General features: G+C 33.9%; 1 long non-coding RNA gene across 1 annotated transcript; it reads left to right on the top strand.

The window, feature by feature from the left end:
- The first annotated feature begins 4,641 nt into the window (after nt 1-4,641).
- Nucleotides 4,642-18,920, top strand: LOC127174750 (uncharacterized). The gene is made up of 3 exons (XR_007828903.1): nt 4,642-4,874; nt 9,681-9,929; nt 17,991-18,920. It is a non-coding gene; the product is annotated as an uncharacterized LOC127174750 (long non-coding RNA).
- The last annotated feature ends 822 nt before the right edge of the window (nt 18,921-19,742 follow it).

The following is a 19,742-nucleotide window of genomic DNA, read 5'->3' as shown; positions in this document are numbered from 1 at the left end:
TAAATTTGTTGCACGGAACCGACCCGGACCCGTATTTAATTTGAAAGTGGGACCCGAACCCGTGTAGACCCGAGAAATGCCTTAAATTTACTACCCGGACCCGACGCGGACCCGACCGTTATTCGTAAATTGGACCCGAACCCGGCTGGGAAGACAGAGACCCGACTGCACCCGGTCGGCACATATTGCACAGCAAACTGCTAACAAGTCAATAAACAAGTTGCGAAAAAAAACTTTTTGGCTTACCTACTGTTAGTGGCCCTGACTGCGATCAATCCTTCTTGACACTAACATTTTCGTCCATGTTAGGCTGTTCCTCTCTCTTGCCGAGTGAAAGAACCTTAATTTATTCATTATTCCAGCCTGGGGCATTTTTTTTTTCGTCAAAAAACGCACAGAACAACAAGTGCGTTACACTTTACTGCGTGCGCAGTGGTGCAGTGGTGTCCGGAGAAGTAAGAACTCTTAATTTGTTTAAGGTATTGTTTTCCTTATAATGTACTGATTCAAATTAGTAATCAACAATTAATTATCATCTTACCACTCTGAGTTACATGCTCTCGTGCATGCAGGCGGCATTTGCTGTCACGAAGCAGGGCGAAGCGGGCGCGGGCGCAGTCATATTTTCAAGGAAGCCGGCGCCACGGTCTTGCTGTTATGGAGTATTTGCATTTATTCACGTGCAGTTGGATAAGATGATATGTGGTCGACTGTCATGATTTTGGCTAATGCAAGACACTGCTTGAATGCGCATCAGAGTGGATTTTAAGTGGGTACACAAAGCCGACTGCGCTGCACCACCGTGCGTGTTCAATAGGTGCGTCTCTTCTTCAGTAAAAGAAAACAATACAAAACATATGCTTAAAGCTCCACCTAGTTAATCTTCTGAAGGTTAAAGGAGGGATTCACATGAGACAGCTTGGTACTGCCCGCTTGCAGTACTAACATTAACTTCGCGTCACGCATATTTTTTCCCACCTTATTTCCCGCTCACACTTTTCTCATCCTAATTTTACAAGTTGGAAGTTACAAAACACACGCAAAGTGCTGACCGACACTAATCACTGGCGGGTGCGGTGTTCTCTGATCGATTCGGGTATTACACACAAATGTTAAACAGACCCAGGACCCGAGGTAATAGACTGGGACCCGACCCGGTCCCGGCTGACCATTTCAAATATGGACCCGAACCCGTACGGGTCCCGGGTCCTCGGGTCTCGGGTCCTCCGTGAAGACCTCTACTCCGAAGTTCCGATCTGAATTAAGTGATTCATGACCCCTTTCCTAATTCCCAATCTGAATCAAAGGATTCGCGATCCAATTGGAGCGCCTTGAATCAGTGAATCATTTTGCGACGCAATGGTTTAAGTGATTCGGAATTTCAAACAGCATCGTTTCACCCACATTATACGTGCTTTTTAAAATCATTACATGCGATGTCGAAATTTGAAAATGAATGGCTCTTTTGATTTGGTTTGTTATAGTGAATCACTAACTGAATGATCGAAGTCACGAGTTTGAATCAGTCGGAGCGGTTCCAGCGTAAATGACTCACTCACTTGAATCAGTCTGTTCAACTTTTCTCGTCTTCGGTCATGTTTACACGACACAGTCAGTACACTGTAAAAAACAATTTGTTGAGTCAACTTAAAATAATTTGTAACCTATCTACCTTAAAATTTTAAGTTCAGTCAGCTCAAAAAAAGATTATTCAACTTGAAATGTTAAATTATACTAAGTGACAACTTAGATATTTGAGTTAAATCAACTTAAAATTTAAAGGCAGCTGGGTTACTTACCCATCTGTTAAGTTTAGCAAACACAAATATCTAAGTTGTTACTTAGTACAGCTTAACATTTCAAGTTGACTGAACTTATTTTAGTTGACTGAACTTAAAATTTAAAGGCAGCAGGGTAACAAATTATTTTAAGCTGACTCAACAAATTGTGTTTTTTCTTTTTTACAGTGTACTACTACTGGCTTAGCACTAGTTTGATGACATTAACTGAAATAACCGAAAAAAGTATGACGTTTACAAATAAAATATCCATATTTCCATTCCAAAGATAACATCCAACACAAATCTACGAACATATTCAGGTGAGGTGACCAGTTTACAAGTGAAAAAACACGTTTTAAGACGACAAGCTGCACCTCAAAAGAGACTTAACAGGTTTGTTTGAGATGTGCATATCCTCCTCTGACAGTTCTGAGCTCTGGAAGAGGAACAGGTGGAGTCTGACTATGAGATCAAAGGCGGATATGGCGTTATTCACTTCCGCTCGTGCGCTGTGTTAATACACATCATATTCTGATGCTTTTATATATGAACATAAGTTCTGTTTCACTTTAATACAAACATGCAGCATTTTTCTATCACAAATCTCACACAGAGATCTCATAATGAAGTGCTAGTGGTTTATGGTGTATAACGTGGTCTGTGTGAAGCTGACGTGAGCTCTTCTCCAGCACAAACTCATTATAGTGCTGAAATCGGAGCTGTTCTGGCTGTCGTTGAGCTCCTTCTCCCCACAGACGCTCTGATCCATCTGCCAGCGGTCACACGCTCGTCTCCTGAGTGTCTTTGAGTTTTCTCAGATTCCCTTTGGCACTGTTGATCTACAAACACACTCGTGTAGGAGAGAAAAGACTCCGAATCCCTCGTCTCGTTCGCTTCCTCACGACCCGAAGACCTCAAAACACGCGCTCCTTCAGTTCTGGGCTGCGATCAGCATTACTAGTGCTCTAGTTGATATTAGTCGGCGTCGAACTCCAGCACAGGCCTTGATGAATCAACTGAGAAAGAGCTGAAGCGCAGCTGCTCGTGTGTGATATAAAGACGCTCTATAAACTCCTTCAGACCACAGAAAGTCATTCTGACTCATCAGATCCAGCGGTTTGACTAGTCATGAAATCGTTCCTCGCTGCCGTCATCATCTTCCATTCATTCGCTGTCGTGAAGCTGGTGGTTTTCGTTCTGCTGAGTTTGTGGTTTAGTTTCCTGCACTCATGGCTGAACTGTAAAGAAATGTCCATATCTCAGCAAAACGTTTATGAAATTATTTAAGAAACTGATGTATTACAGGAGCCTTGTGTGTTTAACACTCAAATTTCATTGACAAAAATGTCATTCTCATTACAGTGATGCAGGAAAAAAATGAAGAATGAAAAGGGAACTTTCAGTTTTAGTCCAGATGGATCTCCTCCTCTTCTTCTGTCTTTCAGGACATCTTGAAGTTCTGCTCTGCTGTATTGACGTCTTATTGACGTTTTCTTCCATTGTAATTCAGTTGTGTAGAGTCTTTGTGATTCAGTATTGATCGTACACACACAGCAGGTGTGACACGTTCACATACAACATTTCATTTGCTTCAATAACCTGCTTTAAAATAACATGACTAAAATCACAGTGCTGAATCATCAGAATATAAACCGTGAATTAAGGTGCAATAAAACAGGTTCATGCAATGACAGACGGGGGCTGCCGAGATTCAATAAAGCACCATAAAGTATATACCAAGTCTGTTTTTTCTTCCACATATTAAAATATTAAAGCCAATGGTGTTAAGTTCACTTTTATGAGATGAATATGCTAATGTGTGAAGCAGTGTTTTTTTTTTTCATTGAGAAACTTAATTTTGTGTTTTTGTCATTTTTATTGTTTTTTTTGTTTAATTTGATTACATCAAGTTAAACTAAATTAGCTTTATTAATAGTCTCAGTTAATGTTATTTTATATTTTTGTCATTTTACTGGGTGTTTCAGTCATTTTTATAGTTGTCTTTTTTTAATATGATTGCATAGTTTTTATTAATTTTATTTGAGTTTATTTATAATTTAATTATTTAATTAAAACAATTATTTTTTATTTTAAGTTAAACTAAATAAAAAAAACTAAAATAAAATTTTTATTTTTTATTAATAGTTTGAAAAATAAGTTTTGAATTGTAGTTTTTTTTTTCATTTTAATTTTTATTTTTTCAAGTGATACTAATTTTGTTTTTGTCATTTTATTAATTAAAAAATGTCTACCAATTTTTTCATGAATTGTTTCAGCTTTAGATTTTCATGTTTGTTATTTTAGTTTTTTAGTTTTTCTTAGAGAACTAGCTGAAATAAAATAATTTTAAGTTTTATTTTATTTATTTTTAAGGTTTTTGTCATTTTATTTGGTGTTTTTAGTCATTTTTGTTTCATTTATGTTTAATTTCAGTTTTTATTATTATAATTATTATTATTATTTTTTAATTATTTTAATATTTATAATATAATTATTTAATTAAAATATTTAATTTACTTTAAGTTAAGCTAAATGAAAAACTATTAATATTTTGTATTATTTTTTATTAATAGTTTGAAAAACAGGTTTTAATTTTATAGTTTTTATAGTTTTTGTCATTTTTTTTTCAGCTTTAGATTTTCATGTTTTAGTTTTTTTTTTTTCTTTAAGAACTAGCTGAAATAAAATAGTTTTAAGTTTTATTTTATTTAACTGGATGTGTATTTTTTAGAACAAAGATGTTTTTATGGTTGTATTTTTTAATAACTATAATAACCTTGATGTTAATAAGATACGCTACAGAAATAAATTTAACGTAAATGATGTCTGTTCCTCACGTGAAACATTAGAATATTTGGAAAATAATCATATGGATGACTTTTTTGGTACTAAAATGGTGTTTTTGACTCTTGCTAGCTCGTGGTCACACTGTACATCTGTTATACAGCAAAACTGAAGCGTAATCATTCTGCTGAACGTCTGTGTTTATTCAGGTTTGGTGTTCAGTGAATGATACGGCGGTTCATCCTGATGTCAGAAGGATCAGTGAGCGCTGATGGGAAAAGCGTCGGTGTGTCAGTCGAGGACAGAGAGGTGAGCTGAGCTTTAGTGGTCTGAAAATAGACTGTGATGGCAGGAATCATGAGTGAAGCCTCTTCAGGCCACAGGAGGAACATAATGAAGCTCTTCTGAGCAGAAAAGCAGCTCCCATCCCCCAAAGCAGCCATAAATCCTGAGATCCTCCTCAAAATAGGTTCAAATGTTAACAAAACCAAACAGGCTGTGTAAATATTTGCAGTCAGAGCGACAGGAACCGCAGTGAAGCCTCATCAGACTGAAGTGCAGTGGGTTAGTGACGAGCAGGACGGTTTGATAGCAGCTGTTGTGTTTCATTTGCGAACGCGTTAAAGACGGACAGAGGGATCTCAGGGCGTTTCCTCCTGCTGCTCCAGGGCGTCTCCGTCTCTCTGAGGGGAAGCTTTTCAGATTAAAGTGTGACACACACGAGAAACTTTATTAAGATTCCAGTGTCGAAGCGACTGCGGTTTATATCCCAACTCATCACATGTGGAGTCCTGCGTTTCTCTGTTTTTTGCTGCTCTAAACTTATGTCTGTGCTTTATTATATTAAGTTGGTTTGGAAACTTTCAAGAACAGATGTTTAGGCTTCAGTTTTCCTATATTACAGATATTAAAACAAAACCACAAAAGCACCATTTTAGTAACAATCATCCATATGATTATATTCCATGTATTCTGATTTTTTGCATGAGGAACAGACATCATTTACTGAAAATTTATTTGGACTTTCCTGTAGCTTCCATATTTCACATCACATCAGGGTTATTATATTATTTAAAACTACAACCATAACAACATATTTTTGTTATAAAAACTAAAGTTAAATTAAATAAAATAAGATAAAAAACGTACAATTATTTTATTTCAGCTAGTTGCCGAAAAAAAAAAAAATTTAAAAAACATCTAAATATATAAAACAATTAATTAAAAAAAAATCTGCAGACATATTTAAAAAAAAAAAACAGAAATAATAGTAAAAATGTGAAAACAGACACCCAAACTAAATTATTAAAAATTAATTAAAAAAAAAAAAAAACTAAGAAAAGACTTTAGAGTTTAGACCAGCAAAACACATAGAAACACAAGACTTGACATAATGTTCTTCTTCAATAATTTAAATAAACTAAAAAAAAAAATTAAAGCGTACAATTATAATATAATATATATATATATTTTTTTTTTCCTAAATGTACAGCTAAAACAATAAGTTTAAAAATCTGCAAACATAAAAAACTTAAATAATAATACAACACACAAAATTATAAAAAAATCAATAGTGTTTCATTTAGTGTAATTAAATATTTTAAATATTTTAATTAAATAATTCAATAATAAAATCTAATATAAAAAACTAAAACTGAAATAAAACTGATAAAACTATACAGGCATATTTAAAAAGTTCTTTAAAATAAAAATGACTAAAAACACCCAATACAATGACAAAAACAAAATGTAAAATGAACAAAAAAGAAAAGAAAAGAAAAGAAAAAATGTAAAATAAAACTAATTGAAAGTATTAACAAATTAATGTAATAAAAAATAAATAAATAAACAAAAATGCTTTTCTCATCTCAGTGCTTTATTATATTAAGTTGGTTTGGAAACTTTCAAGATGTAGTGAAACACGTAATAGTCCATCAGAGACCATTTCACATGCATTTTAAGTGGTTTTGGCTTCACTGAGTTGTTTATAAAGAAAAATGTTAAAACATCACAATAATCCACACCACTTCAGTCCATTAGTTAACATCGAGAAGACAAAAGCTAAAAACAAATCCATCTTTAGACGTTTTTAACTAAAATATGAGTCCATGATCCATAATCTCTCATATCAAAATCGAGCCACATATTTGTTTAGAGCTGTTTTGATCTGTGCAGATTTCTCTCCTGTTTCAGACAAGACCACTTTTTCACTGGAGGAAGTGTTATTATGGATTATAGACTTGTATGTCTTGATGGATTTGGTTCAGCTTTTGTGTTCTCAAGATGTGAACTGATGAACTGGAGTTATGGTAAGGGTTTTTAAAGTGCTTCCTGTAAGTTGTTTTCATTTTTTCAGATCAGGGTTCATTTAGCTAGTATGTTGACTATGTAGACCACAAGACAGCTCACTAGCAGAAGAACTATCAGTATTTGATTCCATCAGCACTGATTTGCTCACAAACACTTTTTAACACCAAGACGATCTTTGTAAATGTGATTTGTCTGAAACGCTGGAGGCTTTCATTAGGTTATTACTGCATGTGAACTGCTTTAACCTCTAAATGTCCTCTGGTGTGTGTGTGTGTGTGTGTGAATCACGTCTCAGTGTGTTCAGGTACAGAAGGAAATGCCGTGACTCACACTCAGTTGCCGTTGTGTTCGTCATTCTCAAAGTATGTTGTGTAATGAATCACTCGCTCTTCACTGAGACTCCTAGCAGCTTTGATCTTCATTACAACATTCTAGAAATTTCTCTTTAACATTTCATTTCATTAGACACTAAAAGATGAACCTTTTCAGACACACATATAGTAACTTGCAATCCCTGTTTCATGGCCAATGGCCTCAAAAAGTTGTTTCAACTTAATATAATTTGTTACCCCAATGCCTTAAATTTTTTGGTTTAGTCAGCTTGAAAGTTTAAGTTACTTAAAGGGGTCATCGGATGCAAAGTTCACTTTTTCATGTTGTTTGAACATTAATGTGTGTTGTCAGTGTATGTACAAATCTACCCTATAATGATAAAATTCTATGCAGTGGTTTTTAATTAATCTGTAAAAATAATATCCCCTTTTTCAAATCGAGCCATTCTGAGATGTCTGTCGTTGTGCCGTCACATGACAGAGGCCACAATAGTTGATTGACATGAGCGTTTTACCTCAGATCAGCTGTAACAGTCCGACCTCTTTGTTTTGATGCCGGAGCAGGGATGTAAGTTAGACAAGAATATCTCTGATTGAGTGATTGAGGTGTTGTGTTGCTGGATGTAATAATGAACATAGTGGTCGTCATTTACTCCCGACATCTGAGCCGCTGAAGATGCAGTGGATTACGTTTGTTTGTGAAGGGAATGCGCCTCCCGATCTACATATATCCGTCTATGTTCACGCAAATCATTCATGATCCAGCAGAAGTGAGTATAAGCATTTTTTTTCTGAATCTTTGTGACCGCCTTATAACGTGGTAGTTAGGAAGTTTAGCCGCTAAACGCAGCTAAATGCAGCTAAAGTAAACAAGATCATTACTCCACAGAGAGAAGAGAGGGGTGGAGTGAGCAGAGCTCATTTGCATTTAAAGGAACAATCCATCAGAATGAGATGATTTTTGCAGAGATGATTTTGTCAAGGTAAAAAGGGTGTTGTTTTACAAAACCATTGAGAATTTTTAATCAAAGTATATTAGAGACTTTTCATTAAGACCCTAAAGAATCATATCAACTTGTGGAAAATGGGCATCCGATGACCCCTTTAATGTTAATTTAAGTGACAACTGGAATATTTAAGTTGACCAAACCAAAAATTTTAAGTCAGCGAGGTAACAAATTATTTTAAGTTGAAACTATACTTCAACTATTAAGTTTAAGTATTTTTTTAACAGTGTGTGTTATAGTTAAGTAAAAAATAAATAAATAAAATATTTGATTCAGTGATTTCATATAGAGAGAGAGAGAGATAGTTAATTTGCAAAAACAGATTGTTCACAAATCTGTCTAAATCTGTGTTCGTGAGCACTTCTCCTTTGCGGAGATAATCCATCCACCTCACAGGTGTGGCATATCAAGATGCTGATTAGACAGCATGATTATTGCACAGGTGTGCTTTAGGCTGGCCACAATAAAAGGCCACTCTAAAATGTGCAGTTTTACCATACTCCTGCCCATACCATAACCCCACTGCCACCATGGGCCACTCAATCCACAACGTTGACATCAGCAAACCGCTCACCCACACGACACCATACACGCTGTCTGCCATCTGCCCTGTACAGTGAAAACCTGGTTACATCCGTGAAGAGAACACCTCTCCAAAGTGCCAGAAGCCATTGAATGTGAGCATTTGCCCACACAAGTCGGTTACGACAACGAACTGCAGTCAGGTCGAGACCCCGATGAGGACGACGAGCATGCAGTTGAGCTTCCCTAAGATGGTTTCTGACAGTTTGTGCAGAAATTTTTTGGTTATGGTCTCAGACGATCTTGGAGGTGAAGATGCTGGATGTGGAGGTCCTGGGCTGGTGTGGTTACACGTGGTCTACTGTTGTGAGGCCGGTTGGATGTACTGCCAAATTCTCTGAAACGCCTTTGGAGACGGCTTATGGTAGAGAAATGAACATTCAATTAACGGACAACAGCTCTGGTGGACATTCCTGCAGTCAGCATTCCAATCGCACACTCGCTCAAAACTTGCAACATCTGTGGCATTATGCTGTGTGATAAAACTGCACATTTCAGAGCGGCCTTTTATTGTGTCCAGCCTAAGGCACACCTGTGCAATAATCATGCTGTCTAATCAGCATCTTGATATGCCACACCTGTGAGGTGGATGGATTATCTCCGCAAAGGAGAAGTGCTCACTAAGACAGATTTAGACAGATTTGTGAACAATATTTGAAAGAAATAGGCCTTTTGTGTACATAGAAAAGGTCTTAAATCTTTGAGTTCAGCTCATGAAAAATGGGGGCAAAAACAAAAGTGTTGCGTTCATCATTTTGGTCAGTGTATATATCTATTCATATATAACATTTTTGCAAAAATTAAAAAAAAAAAAATGCCAAAAAAACCTTAGATAGCATCTCAATGACACTATAAATAACACTGGTTTGTATTTTTTTTTTCAGGCTTTTCTCGCTCAGTTCATCTGGGAACCGCTCGTTCCTCACCCACAATTCCCAGTGGTGTCGCGTGATTGGACGGCAGCCTGAGTCTGTGACCAGAATCCAGCTGATACTGAACGACACGCCCGAGGCTTTGACTCCCATGAGGCCGTGGCTTGTGAGTCAATGAGAAATGCCTGAATCTGACCCTCTTCATCAAGTGATCATCATCATCATCATCATCATACTGACAAAACAGCAGAATAAGAGCAGGTGAGAAGAGAATCTATCTGTCGTCTGTTTTTAATAATTATTGTGGCCTGTCAAGGTCAATATTCTCTTAGAGATAAACTTTTGACTTTTAATAGACTGTTTTTGTAACAAATTATATTGTTTTTGGCACAAACCATAAGAATATTTTTCTAGCTAAGATCATTGGACATTTTTATGAAGTTTGAAACAGATTTCATTAATAAAAGGCATATAAAAAAGAGAAATAATAATAAAAATGAGAAAAACACACAAACAACATTATTAAAAAAAAAAAAAAAAAAAAAAAAAAAAAAATATAAAATAAAAAAGTGAAAAACCCAATTAAAACTATTAATGAAAAATAATTTAAAAATCAATAGCGTTTCATTTACTATAATTAAATATTTTAATTTTTAATTTTTTTTAGCAATTAAATATTTTAATTAATTATAATTAATTATATAATTGATTATAAAAATAATCAAATATAGAAGCGTATTTAAAATGTAAAACTGAAATAAAATTGTAAAAACTGTAAAGACATTTAAAAAGAATACTAATAAAACTGAAAACACCCAATAAAATGGCAAAAACAAAAAAAGAAAAATGCAAAATAAAACAGGTGAGAAGAGAATCTATCTATCTATCTATCTATCTATCTATCTATCTATCTGTCTATCTATCTATCTATCTATCTATCTATCTATCTGTATTTAATTGTTATTGTGGTGTATCAAGGTCAATATTCTTTTAGAGATAAACTTTTGACTTTTAATAAACTGTTTTTGTAACAGAAATTATATTGTTCTTGGCACAAGAATATTAGAATATAAGAACAAGAATATTTTTTCAAGCTAAGATCATTGGACTTTTAACAAATTTTGAAACAGATTTCATCAATAAAAGGCAATTAAAAATATCTATGAGTGTCTGTATGTGTGTGTGTGTGTGTGTGTGTGTGTGTGTGTGTGTGTGTGTGTGTGTTATGATCCATACCTTCCTGAATACACACACACTCAGAGTCTATAGTAAACAATAGTCATCTTACACTGGGGCTTTACTCAGGAAGAAACACTTCCTGATGAAGCTGTGTGTGTGTGTGTGTACGTGTTTAGTTATAGTTTGAGGATTTATTATTCTCCAGAAAAGAACAAAATCTGACAGACGCTCCTTGTGGGAGATTCCCAGCTGAGAAACTGATTCATAAATAAATAAATCATATTTAATGCGATGGTTAGACTTGGGCTTAGTCACTGTGAAACACTTTGTATAAAAACAGGCTCTGATCCGTGTTCATTTAGACTTACAGAGGCCGTTACAGAGATCATCTCTCTCTCTTTACACTGACATCTGAGTCACAGACGACACCAGAACACACTGAAGAACGAGTCTGACTGTGATTCACTCATATTATCTACATGAGAACACACACACACACACGCACAGACTGGACTCATTCTAGATAAGGTGAGTCATTTGTGAAAGGAGGTCTGATTATTTCCCCTAAACTTATCTGAATATTTCATGTCTAGCATTTATATTATCAGCTGATAGTTGGGTGTGTGTGTTGTTTTGATTTGTCGAGTCACTGATGGTCACACACTGTTCAGAAACACTCAAGCAGAAAACAGGAGTGTGTGTGTGTGTGTGTGTGTGACGTCTGTGGAAAGTCTCTTTGGATCAGAACATTTTGTGCTCAAAGACGACTGATATGAACTAGATAATCTTCATCGCTCCGTCTGCCGTTGTGTGTTTGTGTTCAAAACAATAGTGACCGTATCAGACAAAGACTGACATAGAAAATAATAGTCTATATCTTTGTTTAGAAAAACTATGTTTTTTTTTTGTTTTTTTTTTTTTTTAATTGAGGACTTTATTGAATCATCAAAAAATGTGAAAGATAATCTAAAAAATTAGTTCGGATTTTTTTTTTTTTTTTTTTTTTTTTTTTGAGTGTCATATGTGACCTTGGGCCACAAAACCAGTCATAAGAGTCAATTTTCCAAAACTGAGATACATCATCTGAAAGCTGAATAAATAAGCTTTCCATTGATGTATGATTTGTTTGGCTGAGATACAACTATTTTGAAATCTGGAATCTGAGGGTGCAAAAAAATCTAAATATTGAGAAAATCACCTTTAAAGTTGTCCAAATGAAGATCTTAGCAATGCATATTAAACTAATTGAACTAATCAAAAAATATGTTTTGATATATATTCATAAAATATCTTCATGGAACATCGTCTTGATAAGAAAAATTGATAATTTTGACCCATACAATGTATCGTTGACGATTGCTACAAATATTGTGCTCCAGGGTCACGTATTTGATCATCAGGCTTTCATATTGTCTGATATAGTTAGAATATAAAGTAAAAACAGCTCAGTTTTATTCAGAGACTCAAACTGAGCAAACATATGAATTTGCTGCAGATGCTCATATTTATATGATGAAATTCTGCTGCTTTTAATGTAAATCAATGAGATCTTTATAACAGTACAAGCAGATACTGACATAAAATGATGTAAATTTCAGTGGTCAATCTGTATCTCGAATAACATGTCTTATTAGTAGAGACTGAAATGACCACAAAACCCGTGTTAAGTATCACGGGTATATTTGTAGCAATAGCCAACGATTCATTGTATGCGTCAAAATGATGGATTTTTCTTTTATGCCAAAAATCATTAGGATATTAAGTAAAGATCATGTTCCATCAAGATATTTTGTAAATGTCCTTCCGTAAATATAATAAAACTTCATTTCTGATTAGTAATATGCATTGCTAAGAACTTCATTTGTACAAGCTGATTTTCTCAGTATTTTGATTTCTTGATTTGCTTAGTAGCTGTATCTCAGCCAAACAAATCATACATCAATGGAAAAGTTTATTTATTCAGCTTTCAGATGATGTATAAATCTCAATTTCGAAAAATTGACCCTTATGACTGGTTTTGTGGTCCACGGTCACATATTATATAATGCAATTCAACGATGATTGAGAGATGAACAAATAAACTTTCCTCAAAAGATTCTTGTGATTTTTCTACAAAATGATTCATGGAGAATGGAGTAACCAATGGATTCACAGTCTGTTCCAGAAATCACTGATTGAAGGATGTGTGTGTGTTTCTGTGTTTGAGTGGCTCCATCTGCTGGTAATAAAGTGAAACTGACATGAGAGCACAAATAATACAACCACCTCACTTAAATCAAATGCATATGCTATTCTTTATCAAATTGACTGTTTTATTGTGTAAATGTAATTCATCAGTGATGCATTAAAGTGATCAAATGTAAGAATAAAGACATTTATAATGTTACAAAAGATCATATTGTCAAATAAATGCTGCTCTTTTGAATTTTGTATTCATCTGTGAATCCTGAAAAATACAGTGTATCACAGTTTCCACAAAGATATAACTGTTTTCAACATTGCTAATAATCGTAAATGTTTGTTGAGCAGCAAATCAGCATATTAGAATGATTTCTGAAGGATCATGTGACACTGAAGACTGGAGTAATGATGCTGAAAATTCAGCTGCGCATCACAGAAATAAATTACAGTTTAACACATATTCACATAGAAAACAGCGCTTTTAAATTTCAATAATATTTCACAATTTTTACTGTATTTTTAAACAAATAAATGCAGTCTTGATGAGCAAAAGAGACATCATAGTGTTTCATAGGGTCCTCAGTTTGATCTTCAGCAGCAGATGTCTTTCATATCTGTGGTGTTTTGAGCTTCAGCTCAAAATTGACTCTTTTGTAGGTCTCTAAGATTGCTGAGAATATGACACAGATGTAAATATATATGTGTGTGTAGTGCCTTGCAAAAGTATTCATACCCCTTCATTTTTCTTGTTTTGTTATGTTGCTGGCTTGTGTTAAACTGCTTTAAATTACTTTTTTCCACATCAGTACACTATAATGACAAAGCAAAAAACAGATTTTAACATCTTTCCAAATGTATTAAAAATAAAAAACTGAAATGACTCCATTGCATAAGTATTCATACCTTTATCTGGGACAGTGGCAATTTAGCTCAGGAGCATTTATATTGCTTGTAGATGTTACTATACTTAGAGTGAAGTTAACCTGTGGCAAATTCATTTGAATGAGTATATTTGGAAAGGCACATACATCTCAAAGGAGAAGTTCACTTCCAGAACAAAAATGTACAGATAATGTACTCACCCACTTGTCATTCAATTCCATGTCTTTCTTTTTTCAGTCGTAAAGAAATTATGTTTTTTGAGGAAAACATTTTAGGATTGTTCTCCATATAGTGGACTTCTACGGTGGGTTTGAATTTCCAAAATGTAGTTTAAATGCAGCTTCAAAGGGCTCTAAACGATCCCAGCTGAGGAAGAAGGGTCTTATCTAGCAAAACAAAAACAACAACAACAAAAAAAATGTATATACTTTTTAACCTCAAACTCTCGTCTTATCTATTCTCTGCAAAGTGCATGCACACTCTGTGTATTCCAGTTCAATACAGTTAGGGTATGTCGAAAAACTCCCATCTCATTTTCTCCTCCAACTTTAAAATTTCCCTACAATATTCTTGAGTGGCCCAGCCACAGCCTGGACTTGAACCCAGTCAGATATTTCTGAAGAAACCTGAAAATGTGTGTCTGCCCCTATCCAAACTCACAGAGCTTGAGAGGTGAAGAGGTGAGGAGAAGAATGGCAGATAACTGCCAAATGCAAATGTGCAAAAACTGTCTCATCGTACCCAAAAAAGACTTGAGGCTGTAAAGGTGCTTCAGCTAAGTACTAAGTAAGTGTTTTAAAATTTAATTTTAATTTTAGTGTTTAAATTAGTTTTTTTGTCGTTATGGTATATGGTGTGTACACTGTAAAAAAAAAAAAAAAAACTTTTCAACTTAAAAAAGTAAGTGTTTGTGCTGCCTTAAAATTTAAGTTTACTCAACTCAAATATCGTTTTCATGTAGTACAACTGAACATTTCATGTTGACTAAACTTAAAATTTTGTGGCAGCATGAACACTTACTTTTTAAAGTTTAAAAGCGCTGTATATATTTGCAGTGATGTCATTTTTAATATTTAATCATTTTCATTTTAGATTTTGTATTGATTAAATAGTTAAATTTCAATTTAATTTTTGTTAAAGTTTTAGCAATTTTGTTGTTTTCTTTTTTTTAGAATTATATTTTATTGCTGATTTTTAAAAAATGTCTATATAGATTTTATTCGTTTTTAGTTGCAGTTGTTTTAGTATCAAGTTAAACTTAATGAAAATTTAAAAAATATATATCTATATTTTTTTAATGATTTTAGTTTTAATTAACTATAATAATTAACCTAATAATCATTCATATGTGACCCTTGACCAAAAAGTTATAAGTATCACGGGTATATTTGTGGCAGTAGCCAAAACTACATTGTATGGGTCAAAATGATTGATTTTTCTTTTATGCCAAAAATCATTAGGATATTAAGTAAAGATCATGTTTTATGAAGATATTTTGTAATATATCAAAACTTAATTATTGATCAGTAATATGCATTGCTAACAACTTCATTTGGACAACTTTAAAGGTGATTTTCTCAATATTTTGATTTTTTTGCACCCTCAGATTCCAGATTTTCAAACAGTTGTATCTCGACCAAATATTGTTCTATTCTAACAAACAATACATCAATGGAAAGCTTATTTAATCAGCTGATGTTCTTTAGAACCACAGCATTTGTACTGCAGTGTGTGTGTGTTTCTTCACATCCTCATGTGTGTGTGAGTGAGATCTCATCATGAATGTCTCTTCTCTCTAGCGTAACCTCTAACACAGCTTTCATTTCTCATTCTTAATATCTCGGTGACTTCTGCTGGTATTTTCAGCAGGAAACATTTCAGTTCAGAACATTAAAATAAACTTTCAACTGTGAGTGTCTTTATAAAACTAGGATGGCAGTATGAGCTCTGGAGATTCAATATAATGTAGTAAATGTTGTACAGTAAATACAGTTGTAGTACCATCAGTGTCCATTAGGGGCTGAAGGTCTGGCAACAGGTCAAGACATGCTGACATACAGTCATCATTGCGGAAACACAGCTTCACTACTAACCCATTTACCCATTTACAAGACTGTATGCTTCTCAATTTTTGTTTCAAAATGTGTATGTACATATGTTTCTCTCTCTCATTTTTGTCTGTGTCCAGAATATAAAAAAATCAAATCTTTTTTTATTTACATTTCTATGTATTTAAAACCGTAAGAAATGTTGCAATGGGAGCTAGTTGACATAAGACTGAAAATATGGCTTTTATTTGTATTTGCTTTGATTTTGGAGCAAAATATCATTTGCACGTGTTTTGTGAGCTTCACCCGTAAGGATCTGACCTGAATGGATGTATTGTGGCATATGTCAATGTTCCGAGGCAGGTTACATTTATGCGTTTATATTTATAAGTGAAATGTAGGGCACACTGTTAATTTACTTTCCAAAATAATCACGGGTGCGGGGAGCTGATATTACGGGTGTCCTGTGAGAGCTGAAATAGGACAGTCACTCTGAGCTCAAACCCGCAGGAATAGCAGAAATATGTCACCGATTTATAACTCAGCTAAAGCTGGAAACAGAGACTTTGTGCATCGGCCAAATTAAAATCACATGCGAGGTTAATTGGAGCCTCTGGAGTCAGAAAATAGACGCACAGAGCAGAGCTGAACACCAGTCTGTTCTGCTTTACTCCACACAAGCTCAAAGAACAAACCCAGAGGAAAATCTTCTGTTCTCAGTCTCGCTGAATCTCCAGGATTACAGAAACACAGACAGACGCTGCAGAAGATGCTGTTGTTTTAGTATTATTGAGATACTAGTACACTGTAAAAAACAAAAAACACAATTTATTAAGTCAGCTTAAAATAATGTGTTACCCTGCTGCCTTAAAATGTTAAGTTCAGTCAACTCAAATAAGTTTAGTCAACTTGAAATGTTAAGTTGTACTAAGTGACAATTTAGATATTTGTGTTTGTTAAACTTAAAAGCAAGGTAAGTAACCCAGCTGCCTTAAAGGTAAGTTGCATCAACTCAAATAAATAAGTTGTCACTTAGTACCTTGACATTTCAAGTTGTCTAAACTCTTTTTGAGTTGACTGAACTTAAAATTTTAAGGCAGCCAGATAACAAATTATTTTAAGCCGACTCAACAAATTGTTTTTTACGGTGTAGAATTAGTTTTATTTTCATGCTTTCTGTTTTCATTTTAATTTAAAGGATTTTGCACTTTTGTTTTGTGTTTTATTTCAGTGTTTGTTTTAGTTATTTCACATCAAGTTAAGCTTAACAAAAATGAGAAATAAAATGAGTTTTTAAAATATTGTAATTTAACATTTATTTCAAGTTAATTTTTTTATGTTTCTAGTTTGTTATCTTTAATAACTCTGGCTAGCAGCTGACATGTTTATAATGTTTATATGTAAGTCAGAATTGCAAAATATAAACTCAGAATTATGAAATATAAACTTATAGAATTACACGATATAAACTTAGAATTGCAAAAACAGTAAAAACACTTGATTTACAAGATATAAACTATAATTACAGATATGAACTCAGAATTGCGAGAATGACACAATATAAACTTACAATTGTGTGATATAAAATCAGAATTGTGAGATATAAACTATATAATTGTCAATTAGTTTTATTTTCATACTTTGTCATTTTAATTTAAAGGTTTTAGCAATTTAGTTTTGTTATTATTATTATTATTATTGATTAGTTTTTGTTTTTAAAATATGCCTCCATAGTTTATATACATTTTTATTTCAGTGTTTGTTTTAGTTATTTTACATCAAGTTAAACTTAACAGAAATGAGAAATAAAATGAGTTTAAGTTTTTAAAATATTATACTTTAACATTTATTTCAAGATTTTTTTTATGTTTCTAGTTGTAGTTTTAGTTTTCTTTAATAACTCCGGTTAGCAGCTGACATGTTTATAATGTTTGTATGTTCATAAGGTATAAACTAAAAAATTGTGCGATTAAAAACTTAGAATTACAGGATATGAATGGAGCATAACAGTAGTGCGTCTATGTGTTTACAGCATATGGAAAGGAGGTGAAACTCTTGGAGCAGTGCTGCAGAAACAATGATCTAACCCTTAATGTCAGCAAGACAAAGGAAATGATCGTTGTCTTCAGGAAGTCTTCTGTGACTCATGATCCAATGATCATTAATGGTGCTGCAGTAAAAATAGTGGAAGCTTCAAGTTTCTGGGTGTTTATATAACAAATGATTTTGCTTGGAACGAGAACAACATTTCCTTGGTGAAGAAACACCAACAATGACTAGACTTCCTGAGAATACTTAAAAAAGCAGGCATGAGTAACACCATCATGACCAGCATTTATAGACGTGTACTGGAGAGCAATAACATCACAGTCTGCTTTGGCCGCTGACAGCACGGCCCTACAGAAGGTGGTAAAGGCTGCCCAGAATATCACGGCATCCAGTCTCCCATCTATGAAGACGTGGAGATCTATGGACATCTATAAAGTGCAGCGCCTCAAGAGAGCAACCAGCGTTATGAAGGAGAGCACTCGCCCCGCTGCCGGTCTGTTCTGCCTACTTTCATCTTGAAGAAGACCCCAAACAACAATACAGATTACAAGACAAGAAACAGCTTCTTTCCTCATGTGATCAGGTTATTGAACAGCTGTGGCTGAGCACTGCTCTCATCTTCATCTCTGTCTCTTGTGGGCCCAACAGTGGACACTGGATACCATGTTAACTCTCCCTCCAAATATACTTTGCACTCTTCTACTTTAAGGACTACAGTTTAATGTTTATTATTGCACATTATGGTTTATCTCAGTGCAGCATTTGCAGACTTATTATTCCAGTTTAATTGATGAGATAACTTTGCAGTGTGTTGTCATTATTGTTGCTAATGTGTTTTGTGGAATACATATGTTTTATTACATTATGATGCTGTTTCTCGTTTGTCTCTGTGGGAGAAATGAGAATAAAACACTTGAATTTGAACTTGAAAATTATGAATTACGATATATAAACGAGATAATTGCAGATATGTGACCCTGGAGCACAAAATCAGATAAGTATCACAGGTATTTTTGTAGCAATAGCCAACAATACATTGTATGGGTCACAGTTATCCAAAAATCATTAGGATATTAAGATCATGTTCCATGAAGATATTTTGTAAATTTCCTATAGTAAACATATCAAAACATTAATTTTTGATTAGTAATATGCTTTGCAAAGAACTTCATTTAGACAACTTTAAAGGTGATTTTCTCATATTTTCTTTTCTTTCTTTTTTTTCAGATTTCAGATTTTTAAATAGTTGTATCTTGACCAAATACGGTCCTATTTTAGCAAACCATACATCAGTGGAAAGCTTTATTTATTCAGCTTTCAAATGACGTATAAATCTCAATTTCAAAAAACTGACCCTTATGACTGGTTTTGTGGTCCAGGGTCATATGTAAACTCAGAATTACATAATATAAACTCAGAATTAAGAGATATAAACTCAGAATTACATGATATAAACTCAGAATTAACTATATAAACTCAGAATTAAGAGATTTAAACTCAGAATTACCGATATAAACTCAGAATTATGAGATATAAACTCAGAATTACCGATATAAACTTAGAATTACCAATATAAACTCAGAATTACATGATATAAACTCAGAATTATGAGATATAAACTCAGAATTACCGATATAAACTTAGAATTACCAATATAAACTCAGAATTACATGATATAAACTCAGAATTAAGAGATTTAAACTCAGAATTACCGATATAAACTCAGAATTATGAG

Source organism: Labeo rohita, chromosome 13 (assembly GCF_022985175.1).
Source record: "Labeo rohita strain BAU-BD-2019 chromosome 13, IGBB_LRoh.1.0, whole genome shotgun sequence".
In the NCBI taxonomy this organism is placed as follows: Eukaryota; Metazoa; Chordata; class Actinopteri; order Cypriniformes; family Cyprinidae; genus Labeo; species Labeo rohita.
Note: the sequence above shows the minus strand (reverse complement) of the source record. Positions and strands in the feature narration are given on the sequence as shown.